At 41.9% G+C, this 26,471-nt stretch overlaps 1 protein-coding gene across 2 annotated transcripts in view; it reads right to left on the reverse strand.

Annotated features, from left to right (window-relative positions):
• The window catches only part of LOC103128135 (zinc finger protein 14-like), a 222,676-nt gene extending 206,023 nt beyond the window's left edge, over window positions 1–16,653 (reverse strand). For both annotated transcript variants that reach the window (XM_060205011.1, XM_060205014.1), the window contains exon 1: window positions 16,602–16,653. The gene's annotated coding sequence lies outside the window, so the exon portion shown is untranslated. The remainder of the gene's footprint in view (window positions 1–16,601) is intronic.
• Between the last annotated feature and the right edge of the window lie 9,818 nt (window positions 16,654–26,471).

The raw sequence follows: 26,471 nt of genomic DNA on the forward strand, positions 1-26,471 counted from the left end.
GGAAATGGTAGATTACGGAAGGTGGAGCTACGAGCAGCAGATCGCTTTCTCTCCTCTCCTCTCCTGGATCAACTAGGAATACCAAAGGAGACCACCCAGGACTGAAACAAGACAGGACTAGAATGACCACAGGAACCCACTAAATCACCGGTGAGTACAAACACCTGTGGCTGGTGACAGAGAAGAGAGGGGCCTAAGGAGAGATTAAGAGACTGCTAACAGTCAGCAGTTTATCAGTTGAGACACCATCCAGTCTGCTCCACCAACAAGGGGACAGCTGAAGGGAGAAGAGGACTCCCCAGAGTTCACCAAGTGCAACTCTGAGTCTCCATTGCTACTACTCTCAGATTCTGAAGCAGCGACAGGAAGGAAACCAGGGGACAGAGATCTAACTAGGAAACTCAGAAGACCTATACCTCAGTGGCAAAGATGAGGGGCTGTGAAAGTCTCTTTGCATAACCACTGGATTATCTCTGCCACACCCTGCTTTATCTCTTGGTCAGAAGTCAGTGATTAAGCAAAGATGCCTACTGATAGTTTAAAAGCCCTCAGGCTCCCATAGCTTACAGGGAAGGAAAAAAAAAAGAAAGAGGCTTTTAAACCACTGAGCTCCAACTCAGAGATTGAAATAACTGTTAACTTCCACCACTGTAAACCCTTTAGTTAATTTATTTAGACACAAGTCAATCCAGGCAATAGTGATCAATAATTTGAAAAGGACTGATAAAGGGAACTCATAACATAATATATAAAATGGTTAAAACAAGAAAAAATATTGGAGAATCGAACCAGGACAAGAGTCCAGCTAAAAGTCCTCCAGAGGGTGAAGCACAAAATCAGTTCAACATCCAAACATTAGCTAAGGAAGTAATAACAGGAGTGAGTAAAGAATTTGAAAAAATTGTAATCAGAAATGCAGGAACAACAAATGAGAATATGGAAGAAAATACTAATTATCTCATGGTTATTAAAGAGCTGAAAGCTGAAATCGCTGAGCTAAGAAGGCAACTAGTTGAACAAGCTAAAACAGTATCAGAGCAGGGCAACAAAATAGATGAACTCCAGAAAACAGTAGAAGGTAGAGAGAATAGAATCTATGAGGCTGAAGACAGAATTAGCAAGATTGAGGATGAATTAGAGACAACTAAAAAAGAAGTAAGAGATCTCAAAAAGAGATTAAGAGATGCTGAAAACAACAACAGAGTCCTATGGGATGACTTCAAAATAAACAATATACGCATTATTGGCATACCAGAGGAAGAAAGAGGAGAGGAAGAAAGCATTCTCCAGGCCATAATAGCTGAAAACTTCTCTAGTCTAGACAACATCAAAGACATAAAGATTCAAGAAGCCCAGAGGGTCCCAAACAGAATTAACCCAGACCTAAAGACACCAAGACATAGCATACTTAGAATGGAAAGGAATAAGGATAAAGAAAGGATCCTCAAGGCTGCAAGAGAAAAACAGAGTCACCTTCAAAGGAAAACCCATAAGATTAGTAGCAGACTTCCCCATACAAACACTACAGGCCAGAAGAGAATGGCAAGATATCTATCGAGTGCTCAATGAGAAAGGATTTCACCCAAGAATACTATATCCTGCTAGACTGTCATTCAGACTAGATGGAGGCATCAAAACCTTCTCAGACAAGCAACAGTTGAAGGAAGCAACCATCACCAAGCCTGCCCTGAAAGAAGTTCTGAAATTTCTCCTATAAACAACCAGACCACCACAAATAGGACATATATCAAAACACTCTAAAACTCTACAAGAATGGCGTTAAAATATCTTCAATCTTTGATATCAATAAATGTCAATGGCCTGAATTCACCTATTAAAAGACACAGAGTAGGAAGATGGATCAGAAAACATAACCCAACAATATGCTGTCTACAGGAAACCCACCTAACTCAACAAGACAAACACACACTTAAAGTGAAAGGATGGAAAACTATCATACAAGCCAATGCCCCACAGAAAAGGGCAGGAGCAGCTATTCTCATATCTGACATGATAGACTTTAAAATAGATAAGATTAAAAAAGAGACAGGACAGAGAGAAATGGAAAGAGGATGCGAAAACAGTGAGGGAGAGAAAGACAAGACACCTACTGACCTGCTTCACTGCTTGTGAAGTAGATCAATTATCTTTAGTGATCTCCTGTCTGTAGCTGGTTCCCTTACTCCTCTGGTGAGGGTTTTTTTAGGGTACAGTATGAAATGAAAAAGTCAGCCTTACAGCCAGTGGGCCAATCCCATGTTTCCTTTGTCCTTTTCAGCTTCGGTTTGCCAGCCTAAGGTTGGGTTATAGGACTCTTCCTAGGCTCTTCCTACATTCTGCCTCTGCCATTGGCCTGGAAATCCTACCCTCACCTAAAATTCCCAGGATTAAAGCAGCCTCCTTGCAGAGCTCATGCCAGGTGTGTCTTCAGCTGCCATCTTGGCTCCATCCACTGCACCCTCTCCCCATGTCACTGTTTTCTTTTAATTTTTTAAATGTTTATTTATTTATTTATTTACTTATTTTCCTTTTTGTTGCCCTTGTTGTTTAACATTGTTGTGGTTATTAATGTCGTTGTTGTTGGATAGGACAGAGAGAAATGGAGAGAGGAGGGGAAGACAGAGAGGAGGAAAGACAGACACCTGCAGACCTGCTTCACCGCTTGTGAAGTGACTCCCCTGCAGGTGGGGAGCCAGGGGCTCAAACTGGGATCCTTTTTTTTTTTTTAAAATTATTTAAAGATTTCTCTCTGTCCTATTCAACAAACACATCAATAATAACTACAACAAAAATACAACATGGGCAACATAAGGGAATAAAAATATTTTTTAAATGGTAACTTCATTACCAAGATATCTAGAGCCATCCAGATGAGGGGGGTTCTTTTCCCAAGTAAGCGTTTTTTATTTTATTTATTTATTTTTACAAAGGAGCTCAATCTGAGTGGCTGAATACCTGACGAATCTCTGTCTCTGCTGGGGGCTGTGAGATTAATGTCCTTTGGTCTTGCTTAGGTTAATTTATCTACTTTTATTTCTCCATTATACCTATTGAGTATAATTATAGTAATATTGAGTAATTGATAGTTGCTTCTTGTGATTGTGTGTTTTTGCTTTGTTTAGGAAGTGGGGGGAGGGACTTTGTAGCCAATCTGGAATAGTTTAATCTAAAAACTGATTGTTAGGGTTTTATTAATCTGGATTTTTTTTTTTGGCAGGTTTTCTTCCTTGTATTTTTTTTGGTTAACTTTATAGAACTCAGGACCTCATGGTTGAGAATCCAATGCATGCTCCACTGTACCACCTCCCAAACCACTGTTTTTTTCCCTTTGTTAGTTTTACTTTTGTCGTGTTTTTTTCTCTAGGTTGACCAAAATTAGTTACTTTGCTTTTTCTATTGATTGGTGATTGGGTGTAGTTTCTGTTGTGGGAGGAGTTTGCTTTTCTTTCCTTTTCTCTTTCATTCCTCCTTTCTGATTGGAAAAATCTTTTTCCTTTTGCTGCTGCTTTTTCTGTAATCACTTATGCATGTTTGTGAATTATCTTGTGAAAGAAGTTAGACTCAGATTGGATTCTCTCTTTTCTCCTTTTCCAGTATCTCTAGAATTTATAGTTGACTACTGTAATTGTTTATTGTTGTTGTCCTGGCTGCAGAGAAGAGAGAGGAGGTCGGCGCGAAGAGGGAACACAAATATTTATTTGCGCTGGCACCTCAGAGTTGGGTGCTAGAGAAGCAGGTTGGGCCACGTGGAGGTAGCGAAAATGGCCGCCTCATGCAGTAACCTTTCCTGCGTCTTAACACCGAAGTGGAGCGCTGGCAAGAGAGCGAGGTGCGGAGGAAGAAGGGCTTTTATAGGAGCAGCTTTCGCGAGAATGGGAAAGGGGAGGAGTAACCATAGCACTCCAGGATAGGATAATAACTCTCATGAGAATGGGAAGGGGGAGGAGTGACCAAAGCACTCCAAATATCACGGGGAAATAGACAATGCCCTGAGGGAACAACATGGTGAAACAGGCACTCCGAGAATGTCCCAACTCTCGCGGGAACTAGCAGTAGCCTGAGGGGACAACATGGCAGATGTGACTGCATCTGCACAGTTTCCCAGCATCTCCCCCTTTCCTTTTATCTAACGCCAAGGGCTACAGTGTGTAAAGTCTATGAACTACTCAGGGTCAGTCTATGAAAAACCAGCAACGTGAAGGGAAGGAAGCTGCTGTAAAAATGTCTAAAGTGTCCAAAGGGTATACCAGCAAGTCCGATAGAAGTCTCAGTCCAAAGTAGGCGACTAGGGGGAGAAATGGCAGGGGATGAAATGCTGTATGAGGAAGGTCAGCCTCTGCAATTCTGCTTTTTTGTAGAGTGAGCTGTAACCGCAAAAATGTGATAGGTAAAAGCAGAAGCAGGAAAGGCAGACAGGCAGTAAAAAGGTTCTGTCCTTGGAGTCTGTGAATCAGGTTCTTCAGATCGCATCAGGTGACATCTAGGGTTTCGGGGGGGGGGTGTGTGCCACTGTAGTCATGCCATCTAGTGGGTGATGTCAGGGTGTGCAGGGGTCCAGATGGTTTTTTTCGGGGATTCCTGTGGAAGAAACAAAAACAATCTGCTTCTAGTGGTTAGCAGGGCATCTGATTTGAATTTTTTATAGAAAAAGAGGTTTAGTGCCTTAGCCAACTGAGTATTGTGGGATGTATCTTTCCTTTTTATTAATTATTAGTATTTTATATTATTAGTCATGGTAGTCATCCATTATCTGGAAGGTCCTGGGTGATTCATGGGGAAAAACAACTTATCTTTTAACAAGGACTCTAAGGTGCTTGTGATTTCATCTGTGAAAGGACTTTGATTTGGCGTGCCTTGTACTCACAAAACACAACAACTGAATGACAACAAACAAGATAGAAAAATATAAACCCCACAACGTTAAAAACATGGTCAAATCTACAACAATTAAAGTAGCTACTGAATGAATTATGCATATCCCTTTGAATCAGTGTTGTTCTATCATTTGGGTCTATGCCTAGTAGTGGTATTGCTGGATAATATGTATTTGTTTTTCCATTTATATTTGTTTAAGGATTCACCATAATGGCTGACAGTACTTATATTTCAGTATTTTAAAAAATACTTTTAATATTTATTTATTTATTTTCCCTTTTGTTGCTATTTTTTACTGTTGTAGTTATTGTTATAGATGTTGTCATTTTTAGATAGGATAGAGAGACATGGAGAGAGGAGGGGAAGACGAAGGAGAGAGAAAGAAAGACACCTGCAGACCTCCTACACCACCAGTAAATTGACTGCTGCATGTGGGGAGCTCGGAGCTAGAACAGGGGTGCTTAAGTTGGTCCTTGTGATTTGCACCACATGCACTTAACCCCCTGCACTACTGTCTCACCCCCCCTTTTTTTTTTTTTAAAGCAGAGCACTGTTCAGCTCTCTTGTAGTGGGAGGATTGAACCTGGGGCTTTGGAACCTCCGGCATGAGAGCCTTTAGGTTCATGAGTAGTCAACAACTTGTTTGGCTCTGTATGTTAACTCTCTTTTCAGCTACCAGGTTCCAGATGCCAGCATGATGCCGACCAGGCTTCCCTGGACAGACCACCCCTCCAATGAGTCCTGGAGCACCGCTTCCCCAGAGACCCACCCTACTAGGGGAAGAGAGAGGCAGACTGGGAGTTTAGATTGAGCAGTCAACGCCCATGTTCATCGGGGAAGCAATTACAGAAGCCAGACCTTCCACCTTCTGCAACCCACAACGACCCTGGGTCCATACTCCCAGAGGGATAGAGAATGGGAAAGCTATTGGGGAGGGGAGGGGATACAGAGTTCTGGTGGTGGGAACTGTGTGGAGCTGCACACCTCTTATCCTATGGTTTTGTCAATGTTTCCTTTTTATAAATAGATAAAAAGTAAAAATTAAAATAAAAATATTCCTGGAAGGATATAATAAGCACGAGAAAAAGAAAATAAACATTAATTTCACTTATCATATATGACTAACAATTTCATATGACACACAGAGAGGTATCTCTACTTTACTTTATACCTCACTTTCCTTATTAAATTCTCTTCACCTATATAAAACTCAAAAATATAAATAAAGAAAATGGACAGTGGGTTAATGAATTTATAATGAAGCCACAGTGGTTAAAGAAAAAGATGGGGTGGTCTGGGAGGTGGCACAGTGGCTAAGGAACTGGACTCTCAAATACGAGTTCATGAGATCAGTCCCCAGCAGCTCATGTACCAGAGTGATGGCTGGTTTTTTCTCTCCTATCTTCTCAGAAATAAATATTTAAAAAGGGATTAAAAAAACAACTAATGAAGATTATGACAGTGTTAGAAAGGAAACATGTCTAGCCACACATAGCTCTTTATAAAATTAACATTATCATGGGGAGTAGGTGGGTAGCACAGCGGGTTAAGTGCATGTGGCACAAAGTGCTTGGATTGGCATAAGGATCCCGGCTCCTCACATCTTCCCCTCCTCTCTCCATTTCTCTCTGTTGTATCCAACAATGACTGCCAGGCTAGCCTGAGGGTGTTTCTTCCCGGGCATGTGCTCTCTGGGTTGGAGAGAACTCTGCCAGAGCCAACCTAGGCTGCTGCCTAGTCATAGATGTGGGAGAGGAACCAGGAACTCTCATGGCTGAGCAGGAACCCAATGCCATGCTGCCTTTATTCATTTGCATTTATACTCTCCAGGAAGGAAGTGGTAGGGTGTAAAAAGAAGAACATAGGATAAGGGGGCAGAGTGGAAACAGATCGAACAAGTGGGGATTACATGGTGGAAAACAGGATGTGACTAGGAGAGGGGGCAGAGCAAAAAGAGAGTGTGAACCAGTGGGATTAAACAGTGCCCTGCAGGCAGGGTGGGTCTCAGGTAAAAGCGATTGTGTAAATAGACCACAACAGTTAAGCAATGGAGCAGAGGGGAGCTGGCATACTGCCCCAAGAATGACAACAACAATAATAATGACTACAACAATAAAAAACAAGGGCAACAAAAGGGAATAAATATTTTTTTAAAAAATTAATATCATTATGGGAGCATGGAAATTATACTATTTAGAGTGATCATACCACATTAGGCTTCTCTGTAGTGTCATTGTCCAAAAAAAAAAAAAAAAAACAGTTAAAAATGCAAGAATGTTATACAAATTAAGTATTATCAAGTAAAGGGCAGTGGTGCACCTGGTTAAGTGTACACATCACCATGACACAGGACCTAGGTTTGAGCCCTGCTTTTCTCCTGAGAGGGGAACCCTTCATGAGCAGTGAACAGGCCTGCAGGTGTCTCTCTACCTGTCCACTCTCCATTTCTTTCTGTCCTATCAAATAAAATGGAAAGAAAGTATGGCTTTCTGGAGCCGTGGATTCAAATTCTGACACTGAGCTACAGAAATAACCCTGGTGGCAGAAAAAAGAAAAGGAGGATGAAAAGAAAAACTGTTATTCAGTAATGTACACCCTCCTCTGCTTCTCTCTATAATAGGAAGCAAAATATTATTTATCTGCAGGGGAGACACTTCACAGGCGGTTAAGCAGTTCTGCAGGTATCTGTCTCTCCCCATCTTACCCTCCTCTATGCATTTCTCTCTGTCCTACCTAACAATGACAACATCACTAACAATAATAACTACAACAATAAAAAAACAAGGGCAACAAAAAAGGGAAAATAAATATGTAAAAAAAAGTTAAAAAAGATAATTATAGAGAATATGTACTTTTAACTAGACAGATACAATTTATGCAAGAAAAATTAAGATTCACATACTGTAGCATCCATTGAGATTCCACTGTTTTACATTCACTGGGCTCTCCAGCACAAGTTACTCAGTAGGTCTGCAATGTCATTCTACAATATCTATACTGATAAGAATTGTTTATCTTTTTTCATTTTTTTTCTTTTAAAAGATTTTATTTATTAATGAGAAAGGCAGGAGGAGAGAATGAGCCAGACATCACTCTGGTACATGTGCTGCTGGGGCTTAAACTGAGGACCTCATGCTTGAGAGTCCAGTTCCTTAGCCACTGCACCACCTCCCGGACCACTTTTTTTTTTTTAATGAAGGTCTGTCTTTATAGAAAAATTTTGATTGGGGGCTGGGCAGTAGCGCAGTAGGTTAAACGCATGTGGCGCAAAGCACATGGACCAGCTTAAGATCCAAGTTCGAGTCCCGGCTCCCCACCTGCAGGGGAGTCATTTCACAGGCGGTGAAGCAGGTCTGCAGGTGTCTTTCTCTCCCCCTCTCTGTCTTCACCTTCTCTTTCCATTTCTATCTGACCTATCGTAACAATGATGACAACAATAACAAAAACAACAATAAAAAACAACAAGGGCAACAAAAGGGAAAATAAGTATTTTTAAAAAATCAAGAGACCTTAAAAAAATTAAATAATAAAAGAAAAAAGACTAAGTGAAAAGAGAAATACAAGGGATGGTAAGATAACAAAGTTTCTGCCTGAGGCTATCAGGTTCAAGGCTGTATTCTATGACCATAAGCCAGGCATATAAGCCAGGGATGAGCAGTTCCCTGGCAGGAAGGGAGAGAAAAAGACAGAGATACAGAAATATGATGGACAAAGCAGAAACAGTACATTAAATATGTATGAATTAAAATACAACTTATTCAAGAGGAAAAAGATACAGCATCTGATGTGGGGCAAGTCAACTTACCCAAGAATCTGCCATCTCTTCCTCTTTTCATGAATGTCTTTCAGGCCAGAAAATGGAAGATCAATCACAGCAATAGCTTCAGACTCTGTTTAAATCTAGCAGCACAGCCTCTTCACTGGACAGTATGATGGAAGATACTGAAGTGAATACAAGGTACAATACCCTAGCTGTTCAATGGAAACAGAAGAGGTTCTGGAAACATGTAGTGAGTTATCCTGCCTATTAGGACCATGACAAAGCCCATAGATTCTACTGATATCTCTTTCAACCTATTAATTTTTCTTCAGGAAAAGCATCCACAAAAATTGAGTTAAACTGGAGTCGGGCAGTATTACAGCATGTTAAGCTCACATGGCGCGAAGCTCAGAGACCAGCTTAAGGAGAGATTAAGACACCCATAGTATATTTAGTAGTTAAGAGTCATGAGAACCAATTTAGAGTTAGATTTGCATGTTGTAATGCACCAGAAAATATTTCAAGTATAGGAGAAATATGTAAGATAATCCCTAAATTTTTATGTATGAAGAGAATTGCTAAAGCAATTCCATGTGGCCTAACCACTGTAAATATTCTTGATATTAAGTGACCAGCACAGAACCTAGCTTCACCAATCAGTAGCCAGTTAAGGAAGGAATGGAAGAGATTAGTGAAACAATTCAGATCATGCTAAAGGAAGGAATTATAGAACCTACTCGGGAGGCGGAGCTACGAGCAGCAGATTGCTTTCTCTTCTCTCCTCTCCTCTCCTCTCCCAGATCAACTAGGAATACCAAAGGAGACCACCCGGGACTGAAACAAGACAGGACTGGAATGACCGCAGGAACACAGTAAATCACTGGTGAGTACAAACACATGTGGCTGGTGACAGAGAGGAGAGAGGAGCCTAAGGAGAGATTAAGTGACTGCTAACAGTACAGCAGTTTATCAGTTGAGACACCACCTCCAGTCTGCTCCACCAACAAGGGGACAGCTGAAGGGAGGAGAGGAATCCCCAGAGACTCACCAAGTGCAACTCTGAGTCTGCACTGCTACTACCCTCAGAATCTGGAGCAGTGACAGGGAGGGACACCAGGGGACAGAGATCTAACCGGGAAACTCAGGAGAAGACCTATACCTTGGTGGCATAGCTGAGGGGTTGTGAAAGTCTCTTTGCATAACCACTGGATTATCTCTGCCACCCATTACTTTATCTCGTAGTCAGGAGTCAGTGATTAAGCTAAGAAGCCTATTGATAGTTTAAAAGCCCTCAGGCTACCATAGCCTACAGGGAAGAAAAAAAAAGGCTTTTAAACCACTGAGCTCCAACTCAGGAATTGAAACAACTGTTAACATCCACCACTGTGAACCCTTTAATTAACTTACTTAGACACAAGTCAATCCATGCAATAGTGATCAATAATTTGAAAAGTACTGATAAAGGGAACTCATAACATAATATAAAAAATGGTTAAAACAACAAGAAAAAATATTGGAGAATCGAACCAGGACAAGAGTCCAGCTAAAAGTCCTACAGATGGTAAAGCACAAAACAACGAGTTCAACATCCAAACATTAGCTAAGGAAATAATAACAGGAGTTGAGTAAAGAATTTGAAAAAATTGTAATCAGAAATGCAGGAACAACAAATGAGAATATGGAAGAAAATTCTAATTATCTCATGGTTCTTAGAGAGCTGAAAGCTGAAATCACTGAGCTAAGAAGGCAATTAGCTGAACAAGATAAACAGTATAAGAGCAGGGCAACAAAATAGATGAACTCCAGAAAGCAGTAGAGGGCAGAGAGAATATAATCTATGAGGATGAAGACAGAATTAGCAAGATTGAGGATGAATTAGAGACAACTAAAAAAGAAGTAAGAGATCTCAAAAAGAGATTAAGAGATGCTGAAAACAACAACAGAGTCCTATGGGATGACTTCAAAAGAAACAATATATGCATTATTGGCATACCAGGGGAAGAAAGAGAAGGAGAGGAAGAAAGTATTTTCCAGGCCATAAGAGCTGAAAACTTCTCTACTCTAGACAACATCAAAGACATAAAGATTCAAGAAGCCCAGAGGGTCCCAAACAGAATTAACCCAGACCTAAAGACACCAAGACATATCATACTTAGAATGGAAAGGAATAAAGATAAAGAAAGGATCCTGAAGGCTGCAAGAGAAAAACAAAGAGTCACCTATAAAGGAAAACCCAAAAGATTAGAAGCAGACTTCCCCATACAAACACTACAGGCCAGAAGAGAATAGGAAGATATCTACCTACCCTATGACCTTGCAATTCCTCTCCTGGGGATATATCCTAAGGAACCCAACACACCCATCCAAAAAGATCTGTGTACACATATTTTCTTGGCAGCACAATTTGTAATAGCCAAAACCTGGAAGCAACCCAGGTGTCCAACAACAGATGAGTGGCTGAACAAGTTGTGGTATATATACACAATGGAATACTACTCAGCTGTAAAAAATGGTGACTTCACCGTTTTCAGCCGATCTTGGATGGACCTTGAAAAAATCATGTTGAGTGAAATAAGTCAGAAACAGAAAGATGAATATGGGATGATCTCACTCTCAAGCAGAAGTTGAAAAACAAGATCAGAAAAGAAAACACAAGTAGAACCTGAAATGGAATTGGCGTATTGCACCCAAGTAAAAGACTCTGGGGAGGGTGGGTGGGGAGAATACAGGTCCATGAAGGATGATAAATGACATAGTGGGGGTTGTATTGTTAAATGGGAAACTGGGAAATGTTATGCATGTACAAACTATTGTATTTACTGTTGAATGTAAAACATTAATTCCCCAATAAAGAAATAAAAAAAAAGAACCTACTCAGAGCTTTAACTATAACAGCCCAATATGGCCAGTTCAGAAGCCCAATGGTAAATGGAGGATGACGGTGGACTATAGAAGAGTTCATGAAACAGGAAAGATGCCAGGACAATTACCAGATGTAGAAGTTATATTTCTAAGAATTAGGAAGGCTTCACCTAAATGGCTAGCCACCATAGACTTAACTGACATGTTCTTTGCCATACCTTTAGCACCAGAATCTAGAGAGATTACAACTTTCTCATTGCAGGGAAAGCAATATCAGTTTACTGGAGTCCCACAAGGGTACAGAAATAGTCCTATCACTGCACATAATACCCTCAGATGGAGCTTAGAGGCATTACAGAGGCTACAAAAGGGATGTGAAAGTTTTTCTTATGTAGATCATCTTTTAATTATAGGGCAGAATAAGGACACCACGACACAGGCTCTTGATGTCTTTGTTAAACAACTGAGACATTAAGGATGGACTATCAATCAGGATAAAGTCCAAGGCCCTGCTAAAAGTGTAAAGTTCTTTCTTTTTTTCTTTTTTTTTCATTTTCCCTTTTTTTGCCTTTGTTGTTCTTTATTGCTATAGTTATTATAGTTGCTAGATGAGACAGAGAGAAATGTAGAGAAGAGGCGAAGGCAGAGAGGAGGGGAGAAACACAGACACCTACAAACCTGCTTCACTGCTTGTGATGAAATTACCCTGCAGGTGGGAAGCCAGAGGCTCAAACCCGGATATTTACGCTGCTCCTTGCACTTCTCTCCATGTGTGCTACCCACTGTGCCACCGACCGACTCCCAAATGTGTAAAGTTCTTAGGAGTACATTGGTCAACCATGGGTACCTAAAATTCCTGAGGCTACAAAAGACATAATTAAGGCCCTACCAACACCACAGAATAAGTCTCAAACCCAGCAAGCTATCGTAGGTACATTCATGTATTGGAGGAACCATATACCATACATACAAATGGTACTTAAACCTTTATATGACATAATTAAGAAAGCTGAAGATTCTGAATGGGGAAAACCACAAGAAGAGGCCTTTAGTATAGTGAAGAAGTGGATTATAGAATATAAGGAGCTCACTTACATTAAGGAAAGTCAAACAGTAGTCATTGATGTACTCTATAAACCCAGCTAGGAAAACGGGAATATATTTGTGAGGGAACAGAGCAGGCTAACTCCGTAGGATTTTACTGTAATAGATTCCCATGGTCAGAGAACAAAATTTCCTTGTTTGAAAAATATGTATGGACAGTCTGAAGCTTTGAGAACGTGCCACTCTATTTTGAGGAATAATCCGGTAGTCCTCTGAACTACCGTGCCCATATTAGATTGGGTAAAGGCACTGGCAGAGGCATGGGCTGGCCTACCCATGGAAGCAAAGGTACTTCAATGGAAATAGTATCTCTCGGAGTTTCTTCGTTGGGTACAGCTGCTAGCAAAGGGGATGGTACCAATGGTGTCGGAGCAATTGTTACAAGCTCCGGGGGACGAGTATATTCCACCCCCCGACACCTCCCCTTCACAGAAACAGGTACCCATTGGACAATGGGGACCAGGGAAATACTCCCCCTCTCTGGTTAAGGCCTGGTTCACTAATGGTTCTTCTACCACCCAAAATAACATAGTAAGATGGAAAGCCGAGGCGTTTCGGCCATCACATAACATGATCATGTTTGATCAAGGTACATCCCACTCTGCACAGCATGCAGAAGTTACAACAGCTCTTCCAGCTGCCAGACACTCCGTAAAGAAGAGAAAAGATTTACATTTGTTCTCTGACTCATGGTGTGTAGTGAAAGAGATAGCCTTATGGTCAGGAAAATGGGAACATACAGATTGGAAAATCAATGGAAAGGCTATTTGGAGTAAGGAAGCATGGAAGGAGCTACACCAGATGGGGAGACAGATCAAAATTCTGGTATATTATGTAGATGCTCATAAGAAAGATGAGTCTTTACAGACTAAATATAATAATGAGGTTGATAAATTAGCAGCTCTTATAGGAAAACCAGACGGGATGGACAGTGACAGAAAACATAGGAACAAAATTAAAGTTAAAAAGGAACTCCCAGATTAGACCCATCACACTAAAGGAAGTCTGAGAAGTTTATAAATTTTTAGGGCATCCCGAGATTCATGGAACACACAAGTGGTTTAAAGAAAGGAATGCTAAAGTCACTTGGCATATGGTAAGCTGTCAGGTCCTATAAGAATTGTCCAAATGAACAAAGTAGATTTTCTCATAGATACCCAGGACAGACTGCAATAAAAATACATTTTAACCATACCCTACAAATAGATTTTAGAGGACCCCTAAAACAGTACAGGGACAGGTATGCTTATACAGTAGTGGATGCATGTACAGGTCTAGGATTAGCAAGAAGTGGCAATAGCCCCTCCCAAAATCTGGCTATTTTTACTTTATGCAATTGGATATCAGCATATGGTATTCCAATTGTCATACAGTTAGTTCCTTGATCTCAAGGAACCCACATTACTGAAAACATAATCCAACAATGGGCACAGAACTTAGGTATCATATGGGAATTCCATATGGCTTACAACCCAACAGCAGCAGGATATGTAGAGAGAAGGAATGGGCTCATTAAAGCTAAATTAGTGAACAGTGAATATAAAAACCTTGAGGAAGCAAGAGTAAAGGCATCTTATAAGTTAATCAATAGGAACTCCCGTATTCGAGAGGCAATCAGACCAAGTACCTGTTTTAGAATATGTAAACCTCCCAGACCAGCAAATAATTAGACCATACACTTGTCTCTACAGGGACAAGAAAACGCAATCACTGAGAAAGGCTAAGATTGTGACAGAAGGTCAAGGGAACACCGCTTGGATTACTAAGGACAAGGGTGACTTAAGGTTGGCCAAACTGGACCAAATAGCATAAGAGGAACTTAGAATAGAATATTAATGTACAATGAGTGTGAACTTAGTGTTGTGACTTATGCCCAAACTTAGACTAGAATAATATTAATGTATAAGGAATGTGAACTTAGAATAATACTAAAGAGTGTACTTGAAACAATAATATGTACTTGAAATAATATGTACATGAAATAATAAGTGTGTACTTAAGACATATATAAGAAGTGTGAGAATATTAATTGTGAAAGTATTCCTTTGAGTGTGAAATGGTTAAATAGACTGGAAATATTAGGATAAGTTGTTTAATTTTAGAGTGTTTGTTAGAGTTAAAGTGAATATTCAAGTGTAAGAATATTATATTGAGTTTGAAATGTTAAAATGCTTGAGTGATGAAATACTGTTAAAATTAAAGTGCTAAAATGCTCTTGAGTTTTAAGTGAGAAAGTAAAGTGAAAGATAAAACTTAGAACCTCAGCCCCCAAGTCCTGCAGGCCTGCATAGTTAAGTCCTATGCAGGATAAACACCCTGAAATGCCCAGAAGTGCCTCTGCACAGGCATAAGATAAAGTTCCATGCAGAGCAAGGCTTATGCGGCCCCCTTAGTTCTTTGAAATGCCCCTCCAGGCCTGCATAAGATAAAGTCTTGTGAAGGGCAAGCTCAGTGCGGCCCCCGAGTTCTCTGACATGCCCCTTACACCTGCATAAAATAAAGTCATATGCAGGGCAGGCCCTACATCTGTATTGCCTGATAAAGTTAGACATACATGTCAGGAAGACCCCAATTCTCAGTGGCTGGAAATGACCTAATTCACACCCCAGCCTAGCTCAGAGACATGGATGGCAACTTTTGAACTGCCTGCTACTCTCTAAGTTCAGAAGCCCCCATCCAGCATATCCCATGACAATCAACATACCTACAGTCATGAGGTGTCTGCAGATTCCCTGACCAGACCCAGGAGAGGACTCGCACCAGCTAACTGGACCAGCACAGGACAAGATCAGGACAAGAACCAGGACCAGAACCGGAACAGATCTGGGCCAGTACCAGAACCAGGGCCCATCCGAACAAGGACTCTGCCCGGACCAGCTTCCTCAACCTGAGGTCATTATTTATCATGACCTTACCAACGCACCACCCTGTCTTATACTAAGGAGGTATTTGGGATACATAATTGTAATTATAAGAATTTGACGTCAGGATATTAAGATTTTTAAACTGCATTTCAATAACTTATTTTAATGTAAGAGTGTGATGTTAGAGAGCAACGTGGTGTTAAAGCGCCATCTGGTGTCCATAAACGAGTACTACAGCACATATAAAATAACAGCCTAGGTCTCCATTGGCAGATTCTTTACCCTACTCAATTCATTAATAACAGGGTCATTTTTTAGTCTATGCTCACGACAGTTTCCAAAGCTGCGCACACCTCCCACATTTACTACTAGTATTAAACAAGAGTAAAATGCCTTGAAAATATTTCTAATTCTTTCTGTTTTCAATGCAGCTTGTAAAAATTCATAGAACGTTGCACAGAAGGGTGGGAGTAGACAGCACAATGGTTATGCAAAGCGACTCTAATGCCTGAGGCTCTGGATTCCCAGGTGCAATCCCTACACCACCATAAGCCGAAGCTGAGAAGTGCTCTGCTTAAAAAAAAAGGGGGGGAGTCGGACAGTAGTGCAGGGGGTTAAGCCGCACCGCAGCACGTGAGGCGGCCGCGGAGTCGCTGCACAGGATCCTGCAGCGGGACCAGCTCCAGCAGGCCAGTCCCGCCCGGCCGCAGACACGCAGCTGGCGGCCACCTGCAGCCGCACAACCGCGCAGGCGCCGCGCGCACTCGGGAACCGCAGCTCCGCGCCTGCGCAGACGCGCCGGTCCGCCCGCGGCCAAGGCCAGAGGCCGCCACGCTCAGCGCCGCTCCCGTGGCGGGTCCGCGCCCCTGGCCGCCTTCCGGAGCCCGGCTGGAGCCTGCCGGGGACACCCTGCGCCCGCCCCAGCGGCTCACGCCGCGCCCCCGCGGGCCCCGCACCTCCCCGCAGCTCCGCGGGCCCCAAAGCGGGGCGAGGGGAAGCGGGACCCAGACCAGCAGGGAGGCGGCGCAGAATGGCCAGAGGCGAGGCTGGCGCACCTCCCCGACACACGCAGAGCCCCCGGTCTTTAAGGCCGGTCACGCCGAGGCCTCAGCCAACACCCACCAGCTGCCACTGACCTGACCGCAGCTACAACAACTCAAACCTGCCGCCGAAAACCTGCCGCCCAGCCGCGCGTGTGCAGGACTCCGCTGGCGCCGCTTGGCCTGACGGGAGCTGTAGTCCGCCTCCTCGCCGTCAGCCACGGGAGAAGAGCCGTGCGAACTACAAGTCCCAGCAGCCCGTGCGGCTAGCTTAAGCCCACGCTCCCGGAAACAGAGATGTCTCCGCCCTGGAGCCCCGTGCTGCCTCTCTAGCTTGGTGGTTCAGAGTCGGCTTCTTGTGGGTTTTTTTTTTTTTTTTTTCTTTTTTTTTAATTTTTTTATTTAAGAAAGGATTAATTAACAAAACCATAGGGTAGGAGGGGTACAACTCCACACAATTCCCACCGCCCAATCTCCATATCCCACCCCCTCCCCTGATAGCTTTCCCATTCTCTATCCCTCTGGGAGCATGGACCCAGGGTCGTTGAGGGTTGCAGAAGGTAGAAGGTCTGGCTTCTGTAATTGCTTCCCCGCTGAACATGGGCGTTGACTGGTTGGTCCATACTCCCAGTCTGTCTCTCTCTTTCCCTAGTAGGGTGTGTCTCTGGGGAAGCTGAGCTCCAGGACACATTGGTGGTGTCTTCAATCCAGGGAAGTCTGGCCGGCATCCTGATGACACCTGGAACCTGGTGACTGAAAAGAGAGTTAACATACAAAGCCAAACAAATTGTTGAGCAATCATGGACCCAAAGCTTAGAAAAGTGGAGAGGAAGTATTAGGGAGGTACTCACTGCAAACTCTAGTATACTTCTGCTTTCTTACTTTGGTGCCATACTCCAAACTCAGTCAATTTCTGCTTTGCGTTTCTACTTCTTTTTTTTTTTTTTACATGCATAACATTCCCCAGATTCCCATTTAGCAATACAACCCCCACTATTTCATTCATCATTTTTCATGGACCTGTATTCTCCCCACCTACCCACCCACCCCAGAGTCTTTTACTTTGGTGTAATACTTCAATTCCATTTCAGGTTCGACTTGTGTTTTCTTTTCTAATCTTTTTTTTCAACTTCGGCCTGAGAGTGAGATCATCCCATATTCATCCTTCTGTTTCTGACTTATTTCACTCAACATGATTTTTTCAAGGTCCATCCAAGATCGGCTGAAAACGGTGAAGTCACCATTTTTTACAGTTGAGTAGTATTCCATTGTGTATATATACCACAACTTGCTCAGCCACTCATCTGTTGTTGGACACCTGGGATTCTTGTGGTTTTTAAGGAGCCGGAAGCTATGGATAATGAATTAGTGAGCTGCTCTGGCCCCGATGGTGACTTAGTGAGAACAATCTAAGGTGTTTTCTATTTTGTTGATTTGATTTGTATTTATTTTGGAACAAAGAGAATTGAGAGTAGGGGCAGGGTGATGGTGCACCTGGCTGAGCGCAAGTTACAAGCATCAGACTGAAATTATCTTCACTTGTTTATTGAACAGAGACAGCCAGAAATCAAGAGGGGAGGGGACATACGGAGCGAAAGAGGCAGAGACACCTGCAGCCCTGCTTCTCCACTTGCAAAGCTTTCTCCCTGCAGGTGGGGCCCGGGAGCTCGAACCTGGGTCCTTGCGCTGTGACCTGTGCGCTCAGCTAGGGGCACCACCACACAGCACCGCTTTTCTTTTTTTTCTTACCAGAGCACTGATCATCTCTAATTAAGCTGGTGCAAAGGATTAAACCTGAGATTTGGAGACTTAAGTTTCTAGAGTTTCTTTGCATAAATAACCATTATGGTCTCTTCCCTGCCCATTGTATTTATTTCTACATTTTTTTTTTTATTTAAGAAAGGAGACATTAACAAAATCATAGGATGGTGGGGTACAACTCCACACACTTCCCGACACCCGATCTCCATATCCCATCCCCTCCCCAATAGCTTTCCCATTTTCTATCCCTCTGGGTGTATGGACCCAGGGTCGTTGTGGGTTGCAGAAAGTGGAAGGTCTGGCTTCAGTAATTGCTTCCCGACTGAACATGGGCATTGACAGGTGGATCCATACTCCCAGTCTGCCTCTCTCTTTCCCTAGTAGGGTGGGTCTCTGGCGAAGCAGAGCTCCAGGACACATTGGTGGTGTTGTCTGTCCAGGGAAGCCTGGCCGACATCCTGATGCCATCTGGAACCTGGTGCTAAAAAGAAAGTTAACATACAAAGCCAAAGAAATTGTTAAAGAATCATGGACCCAAAGGATGGAATAGTGGAGATGAAGTGTTTGGGGGTATGCACTGCAATTTCTAGTGTACTACTGCTTTCAAGTATATATTTGCCCTAGTTTATGGATACGTGTGAACATATGCTCTATCTCCTGGAACCTGGTCTATATCTAGGTTTTGGGACTTTGTTAGGAAGTGAACCACCTGGGATGGGATTATAGAATACTATGAAAGGAAAGGTCTCACCCATGTAATGAAGCTGAAGTGTTGTCGTTCCACACCTGAAGTCTCTGGACACACTCTGAGCTGAAGCATGTTGAGGTGACAATTGTTGTGTAGATTATGTTGCGATCGGTGGATGCAATATTATTTGATAAGAATTTGGAGAAGCATGTGGGAAAGTGGACCTTACCCTAGTGTCCCAGGACTGGGGGAAGTTTAGGCTCTATACTGGAAATGTGAGGTTCCTGCTGTCTTAGGGTTCAAGAAGACAATGGATAATTATTGCTATCATCACATTATTTGGTAATTGGGTTAACTTTCAAAAGTCCCTTTGTTAGACATACAATCAACTTTCCCCCCTCTCATATTAATTAAATACTGATTTATATGACTACAATGTAATAGGAGTGTACATAAACAGCATTCCTACCACCAAAAGATTGTGTCCCATCCCACCCACCCCACCCCCCTGCTGGCCCAGGAAGCCGCATGTCCACCCTCCCCCTCACCACAGGGTTTTTACTTTGGTGCCCAATATTTATAAATTTCTTTGTCTAACTAGAACACTGCTCAACTTTGGCTTCTGGTGGTACAGGCGATTGAACCTGGCACTTTGGAGCCTCAGGCATGAGAGTCTCTTAGAGTAACCATTATGCTGTCTACACACACACACACACACACACACACACACACTAATCGCTGTCTTGTTAAATGCAAGGCTGGTGCATGGAAGTAACACATTTGTTAGAGAAAAAAAGGTTTAACCCTGAGACTCGGTTTGAGGGGCAATTACTGACACCATTGGAAATGAAAGGCAATAAGTGCTCAGCCCTGGGGCCTGGATAAGAAGATGCCACTTGTCCTTGGGGAGCTGACTATGCTGGAATGCAGCAGAAGACAGTCTGTGCAATACATCCACAGAAAAGAGCCTTGTCCAGTTGCTGCAGAGTGAGGGGAACGCCAATCTGGCCAAGTGTAACATTTTTCACACAGGGAAGCACTGGAAGAGAGGGTTCAGGGAAGGGGGCAGCAGAATACACAAGACCACTGAGCTCCTGGGCAGACTGTAAACAGAACCACAGGAAAGTCTGTGCAGACTAATGGACCCCTTATACAGAGACAGAAAACTTTCTCTGCCCAAAGTTGGCACAAAAGACTGTTAAAGCAAAGAGCACTGCTCCTGTGTCAGACGACACCTATCCTAATTAGAGAAGTTCTTTCCCTTTAATCCTCCAGATTTTGAGAGCTTTTCACCTGCTTGAAGAACATCAGATTGCATATTGCCCTTGGGTGGAGTGCCCCTCATGATTATCAAGCAGGACAAGGAAGTTGACAGGCTGCTGAACCTGGGCCTCCCTTCCCCCATGAAGATGTTCACCCCACTGTGGGAATCTGATAGGTTCCAGTGTCCTTCAATCATTCTGTCAACCCTGGGTGTTGAATTGCCACCTATTTGCTATGACTGAACTATTGAAACTTGACACTTTGTGGTTTGTGTGTGTCTAACTTTGTATTAATAAAGCAGTTCTTTAACAGAAAGAAGAAAAAGAGAGAGAGACAGGCTGGGAATATGGATCGACCTGTCAATGCCCATGTTGAGCAGGGAAGCAATTACAGAGCCAAACCTTAAACCTTCAGCTCCCCATAATGGCCATGGGTCTATACTCCCAGAGGGATAAGTAGGAAAGCTATCGGTAGGGGATGAGACCTGGGTGGTAGGAATTGTGTGGAGTCATCTTATACTATGGTTTTTTCAGTGTCTCCTTTTTAAAAAATACTTATTCCTTTTTGTTGCCCTTGTTGTTATATTTTACTTCCTAGGACAGAGAGAAATTGAGGAGGATGTAGATTACTGGATAACAGTTCTTCTTTTTGGCCTCCACTTATTTTTTCTGTCACCAGGGTTATTTCTCCCCCCCCCTTTTGTTGCAGCCTTGTTGTGGTTATAATTGTTATTGTGGATGTTGCCTGTTGTTGGATAGGACAGAAAGAAATGGAGAGAGAAGGGGAAGAAAGAAAGGGGTAGAGAATGATACACAACTGCACCCTACTTCACCACCTGTGAAGTGACTCCCCTGCAGGTGAGGAGCCAGGGGCTTGAACTGGGATGCTTATGCCGGTCCTTGTCCTTTACACCACCTGGGCTTAACACGCTGCACTATTGTCCGACTCCCTAGTGTTTCCTTTATATAAAAATTTTTAAATTCAGGGCACAGGAGGTTGAATAGTCGGTAGGGTTTGGATAAAACCATTTCCTGGACCTCTCAGTAGCTTCTTCTGTTTCTGTCTCATCTAAAGCATGACAATCTCACATTGTTGGTTTTATTTACCTTCCCTGATAAACAGTGGTTTTGAGAATATTTTCAGATGTCTATTGTCACTGTGGATCTCTTGAGAATATTCCGGGTATATATTCCTATTTTTGAAGAGATTTTTAACTTTTTAAAAAAATATTGTTTATTTTTTAGAGATGCAGAGAGACAAACACCATAGCAATGCCCAGCTCCAGCTGATGATAGTTTGCGGGGTTGAACCTTGGACTTTAGAGCCTCAAGCATGACAGTCTCTTTCCATAACCGTTGTGCTATCTACCCCCCTGCACAATGGATTAATTTTTTAATTGACTGAATTCTTTATGTATTTTGCCTATCAATACTCTCTGATGTTGGACAAAACGTTTTCTCAGAGTCTGTGTGAAGTACCTGTTATGGTAGACTCCCTTTGCTGCATGTAACCATTTCAATTTGATGTCACTGTTTTCATTTATTTTTGCTTTTGGTTTCCATGCAATTAAGTTTGTAGTGATGAACATGTTGACAAACTCATATAGAGGAGACTTCTGCATATGTTTTTATCTAAATATTTGATGATTTTTAGCCTATCAAATAATTTATCAGTCTGGAGCAAAATTTTAAGTCTTTATTTTCTTTAATAGGATACAGAAAAGTCAACAGAGAAGGGGGTACAGGGGGTAAGACATCTGCAGCACTTTTTCACAACTTGCAACTTGATAATCAAAATTAGATCCCATGAACTAGGACATGGGTGAAAGCACCCAGTGTCCACATGCAGGGCACAAGCTTTCAGACTGGGAGGCAGTGCTGAAGGTGGCTCTCTTTCCCTTACTACCATCTCCCAGTCAATTTCTCTCTGGCTTACCAAATAAAATAAAAGTATTTTAAATAAAAAGTATAAAAAGAGAAATTTAGAGAGAATATGTATTTTTGAACTAGACAGATACAATTTATGCAGAAAGAAAATAAAGATTCACATATTATAGCATCCATTGTTATTCCACTGTTTTACATTCACTGGTCTGTCCAGTACAAGTTCCTTACTAGGTTTGTAAATTCAGTCTAGAGTGTCTACACTCTAGTGTCTATTTATTTTTTAAAAAATATTTTATATATTTATTTATTTATGAGAAACATAGGGGAGAAAGAGACAGACATCACTCTGGTACATGTGCTGCCGGGGATTGAACTCAGGAACTCATGCTTGAGTGTCTGATGCTTTATCCACTGCGCCACCTCCCAGACCACTAGAACTGTTTTTCTAATGCCAATGATTTCATATGTAAATATGTGTTAGTGATATGAATACATCTAAGCAATGTTGCCATCAGACAGTTCTCAGTACCAAGTGGATTTTTTCATATATTAGAATTTATGATAAAGAATCAAAGTGTTTACTCATATTCCTTACATTTATAGAATATTCAGAGGTATGTGTTCACTTGTATCATGAACTGTGATCCATACAATTATCTAGCTATATTTACTTACATATCTCCATTGCAAATATTTTCATGTGCTTGAAAGTTCGTGGAACATCTGAAAGTTTTATGACTTTCTTGGGGTTTTGATTCACTGTGAATCCTTTCATGTCCACAGAAAGGACCAGAATAACAGAATGGTTTCAACACTGCTTACATTTTATCAAATGTCTCTCTATTGTGAGTTATTTCATTTTGACAAAGATGAATGGCTTCAATCAATGTTTTGCTGTTTACTTTCACTGGGTTTCTCTCCACTGTGAGATCTTTTATGTATCCAAAGAACATTGACTTAAATGAATGTTTGACTACATTGTTTACATTCATGAGGTTTCTTTCTCTCCACTGTGAGTCCTATCATGTAACGGAAGAGAAAGAACTCCATGAATGCTTTCCTTCATAGTTTATATTCATAGGGATTCATATTCATATTCATATTCATAGTTTATATTCATAGGGTTTCATATTCATATTCATAGGTTTCCCACCTGCAGGGGAATCACTTCAATGGTGGTAAAGCAGGTCTTCAGGTGTCTTTTTCTCCCCTTCTCTCGATTTTTCTCTGTCCTATCCAAAATCAATGACAGCAATAACAACAACAATAAAACAACAAGGGCAACAAACAGGAATAAATTTTTTTTAAAACTGAGTTGAACCACAGAAGGGAATCCAACTTCTTTTTTTATTATCTTAATTTATTTATTGAATAGAGACAGTTATAAATTGAGAGAAATGAGAGATAGAGAGGGTAAGAGACAGAGAGACACCTGCAGTACTGCTTCACCACTTGTGAACCTTTCCTCCTGCAGGTGGGAACTGGGGGCTTGAACCTAGGTCTTTGCACATTGTAACGTGTGCACTCAACCAGGTGTGCCACCATCTGGCCCCGAATAAATATTTTTTAATATTTATTTATTATTTATTTCCTTTTGTTGCCCTTGTTGTTTTATTGTTGTGGCTATTATTGTTGTTATTATTGCTGTCATTGTTGTTGGATAAGACAGAGAGAAATGGAGAGAGAAGGGGAAGACAGAGGGGGAGAGAAAGATAGACACCTGCAGACCTACTTCACCACCTGTGAAGTGACTCCCTGCAGGTGGCGAGCCGGGGGCTCGAACTGGGATATTTATGCCGGTCCTTGCAGTTTGCGCCACATGTGCTTAACCCGCTGCACTACCGCCTGACTCCCCAGGAATAAATTTTGTTTTTTTGTTTTTTGTTTTTTAAATATTTATTTTATTTTTCCCTTTTGTTACCCTTGTTGTTTTATTGTTGTAGTTATTATTGTTGTTGTCGTTGTTGGATAGGACAGAGAGAAATGGAGAGAGGAGGGGAAGACAGAGAGGAGCAGAGAAAGATAGACACCTGCAGACCTGCTTCACCGCCTGTGAAGCAACTCCCTTGCAGGTGGGGAGCCGGGGTTCGAACCGGGATCCTTATGCCGGTCCTTGTGCTTTGCGCCACCTGCGCTTAACCCGCTGCGCTACAGCCCGACTCCCCGGAATAAATATTTTTTAAAAAAATTTTTTAAAAATGTAGGAATGGGTAGTGGTGCACCAGACAGAGAGCACAAGCTACAATGAGTAAGGACCTAGTTCGAGCCCCCGGTCCCCACCTGCAGGGGGAAAGCTTTGCAAGTGCTGAAGAAGGAATGCAGGTGTCTCTCTTTCTCTTTCCCTTCATTTAGATTTCTGGCTGTCGCTATCCAATAAATAAATAAAAACTGGTAAAAAAATACATAATTTCATTTAAGTATACTATGCCACAACTAATGATATCTTTACAGGTATTTTGTATGTATTAATTGAACCACTATTTGTTAACAGCAATTTTTGGCTTTGTGTTGAAATTTTTCCCTGAAAATATTGATCTTTTCTAGAAGGACTACATCTACGTATCATAAAAATATAGATATTCATACATTATAGATACTCTTATTGTTTCCAAGTGTACTACTTTATAAAATACTAATCAACTTTGCTCCCTTTTTAAGACTTCCATTTCCTTGTTACATGTGAGAAAGATTTTCCTACAAATTGGCAAAAGACAGATAATGTAGAACATCCTTATAGTCCTTTTGTTTCCAGTGAGTTAGATGGGAAGTTCAATCAGGTACATCACATACATATTTGAGTCACTTACCCAACTATTCCATAACCTATTCTGCCACACCTGTCTGGCCAGATAGGCAGGCCACGACCGCGGTGTGACAAAACAGTGCGGGTGACCTGGTTAGGGAACCGGACAGGGGCCTTACAAGCTCCTGTACGGAAGACCGTACCCAAGATAGGTGGTGGACAGAAGCCTGGATATTTGTGTGGACGGATCCCTGGGTCTCCCGGTTGGCGGAAAGGCCTTGGAGGGCTAGGTGGACTTGGTTTCGCTTCTGAAAGCTTACTGTTTTTGTTTATCATGCTTTATGCAGGCCACCCAGGGAATGTCCAGGAGACTCCGGAGACGCTTACAGTGCAACCCCCCAAGTCTAGTCTGGACATTCCAGATGGGACCCCACTGGATGAAAAGCCCCTTACAACAGTAAATCCCAGCACTTCAAGCCCCAATGACTTGGCTATCCAGGTTGAGCAAGGACTGAGCACTATTCTCAGAAATATTACATTCAATCATACAGACAATGGTCCTTTAGCTTTCCCAGGAAACATGTTACATAGCAACCCTGAAATGCACCTGCATATTGTCTTAGGTAGATTACAGGAAAGGGAGTTTGGCATAAGGATCAGAGCAAGACGCCGTGTTCCCACTAGTGCCCCCCCCCCTATTCTGGGTATTAAGGTCCAGTGCTTGGAAGGAGAAAGAATAGCCCTTTGGATAAATGAGAGCAGTGAAAGCATTTAGTTCTTACTGATAAATTGACTTTTGTCTGAAACCAAAGGGATGTGGTTAATAACCCATGAAAGAACAGTATGGCTGTGCTTTCGTTTTGATGGTAGTTGTATGCCTTCAGTTCCTCCTGTCTGTGTTACTTATAAAAAATGTACCCTGCGTACTTTGTGGTCAACTAACTTGACCAGCTTTTGATTTATGCTTCTTTGTTATGCTATTATAAAAAGAATCTCTATATCAGTAAAAGATTGCAGCAGCATTGAAACTCATGTGTCTCAGTGTTGTCTGTCGCGCCGAATCCACCTCCCACCTATAAGTCTCATTCTCCCTGGATAGGCCTGCTGAGCCCCCAGTTGGGTGGTCGGCGGCACTATTCATGAATAATTTTGATGGGATTATTTAAAAATTAATCTATTTGTGGCAGTGATTGAAAATTTTGTTTTTATTATAAATAGTATTTTCTTCATAAATTGTATTAACAGAGCTACTATGAAATTATTAAGTGAGTACAGAACACACAATTAAGAACCCATAAGTAGGGAGTCAAGTAGTAGCACAGCGGGTCAAGGGTACATTCCACAAATCACAAGGACAAGCCTAGGGATCCGGGTTCGAGCCCCCAATTCCCCACCTGCAGGGAAGTCACTTCACAAGTGGTGAAGCAGGTCTGCAGGTGTCTGTCTTTCTCTCCCTGTTCTCTATACATTTCTCTCTGTTCTATTCAACAATGACAACATCAACAACTACAACCACAAAACAGAGGCAACAACAGGGAAAGAATAAATAAATAAATTAATTAATTAAAACAGCAAAATATTTTAAAACAGTAGCTTTCTGGGTGGTACGTCACATTTTATTGTAA

The sequence above is a fragment of the Erinaceus europaeus genome, chromosome 13 (genome assembly GCF_950295315.1).
Source record: "Erinaceus europaeus chromosome 13, mEriEur2.1, whole genome shotgun sequence".
NCBI classification, from domain to species: Eukaryota; Metazoa; Chordata; class Mammalia; order Eulipotyphla; family Erinaceidae; genus Erinaceus; species Erinaceus europaeus.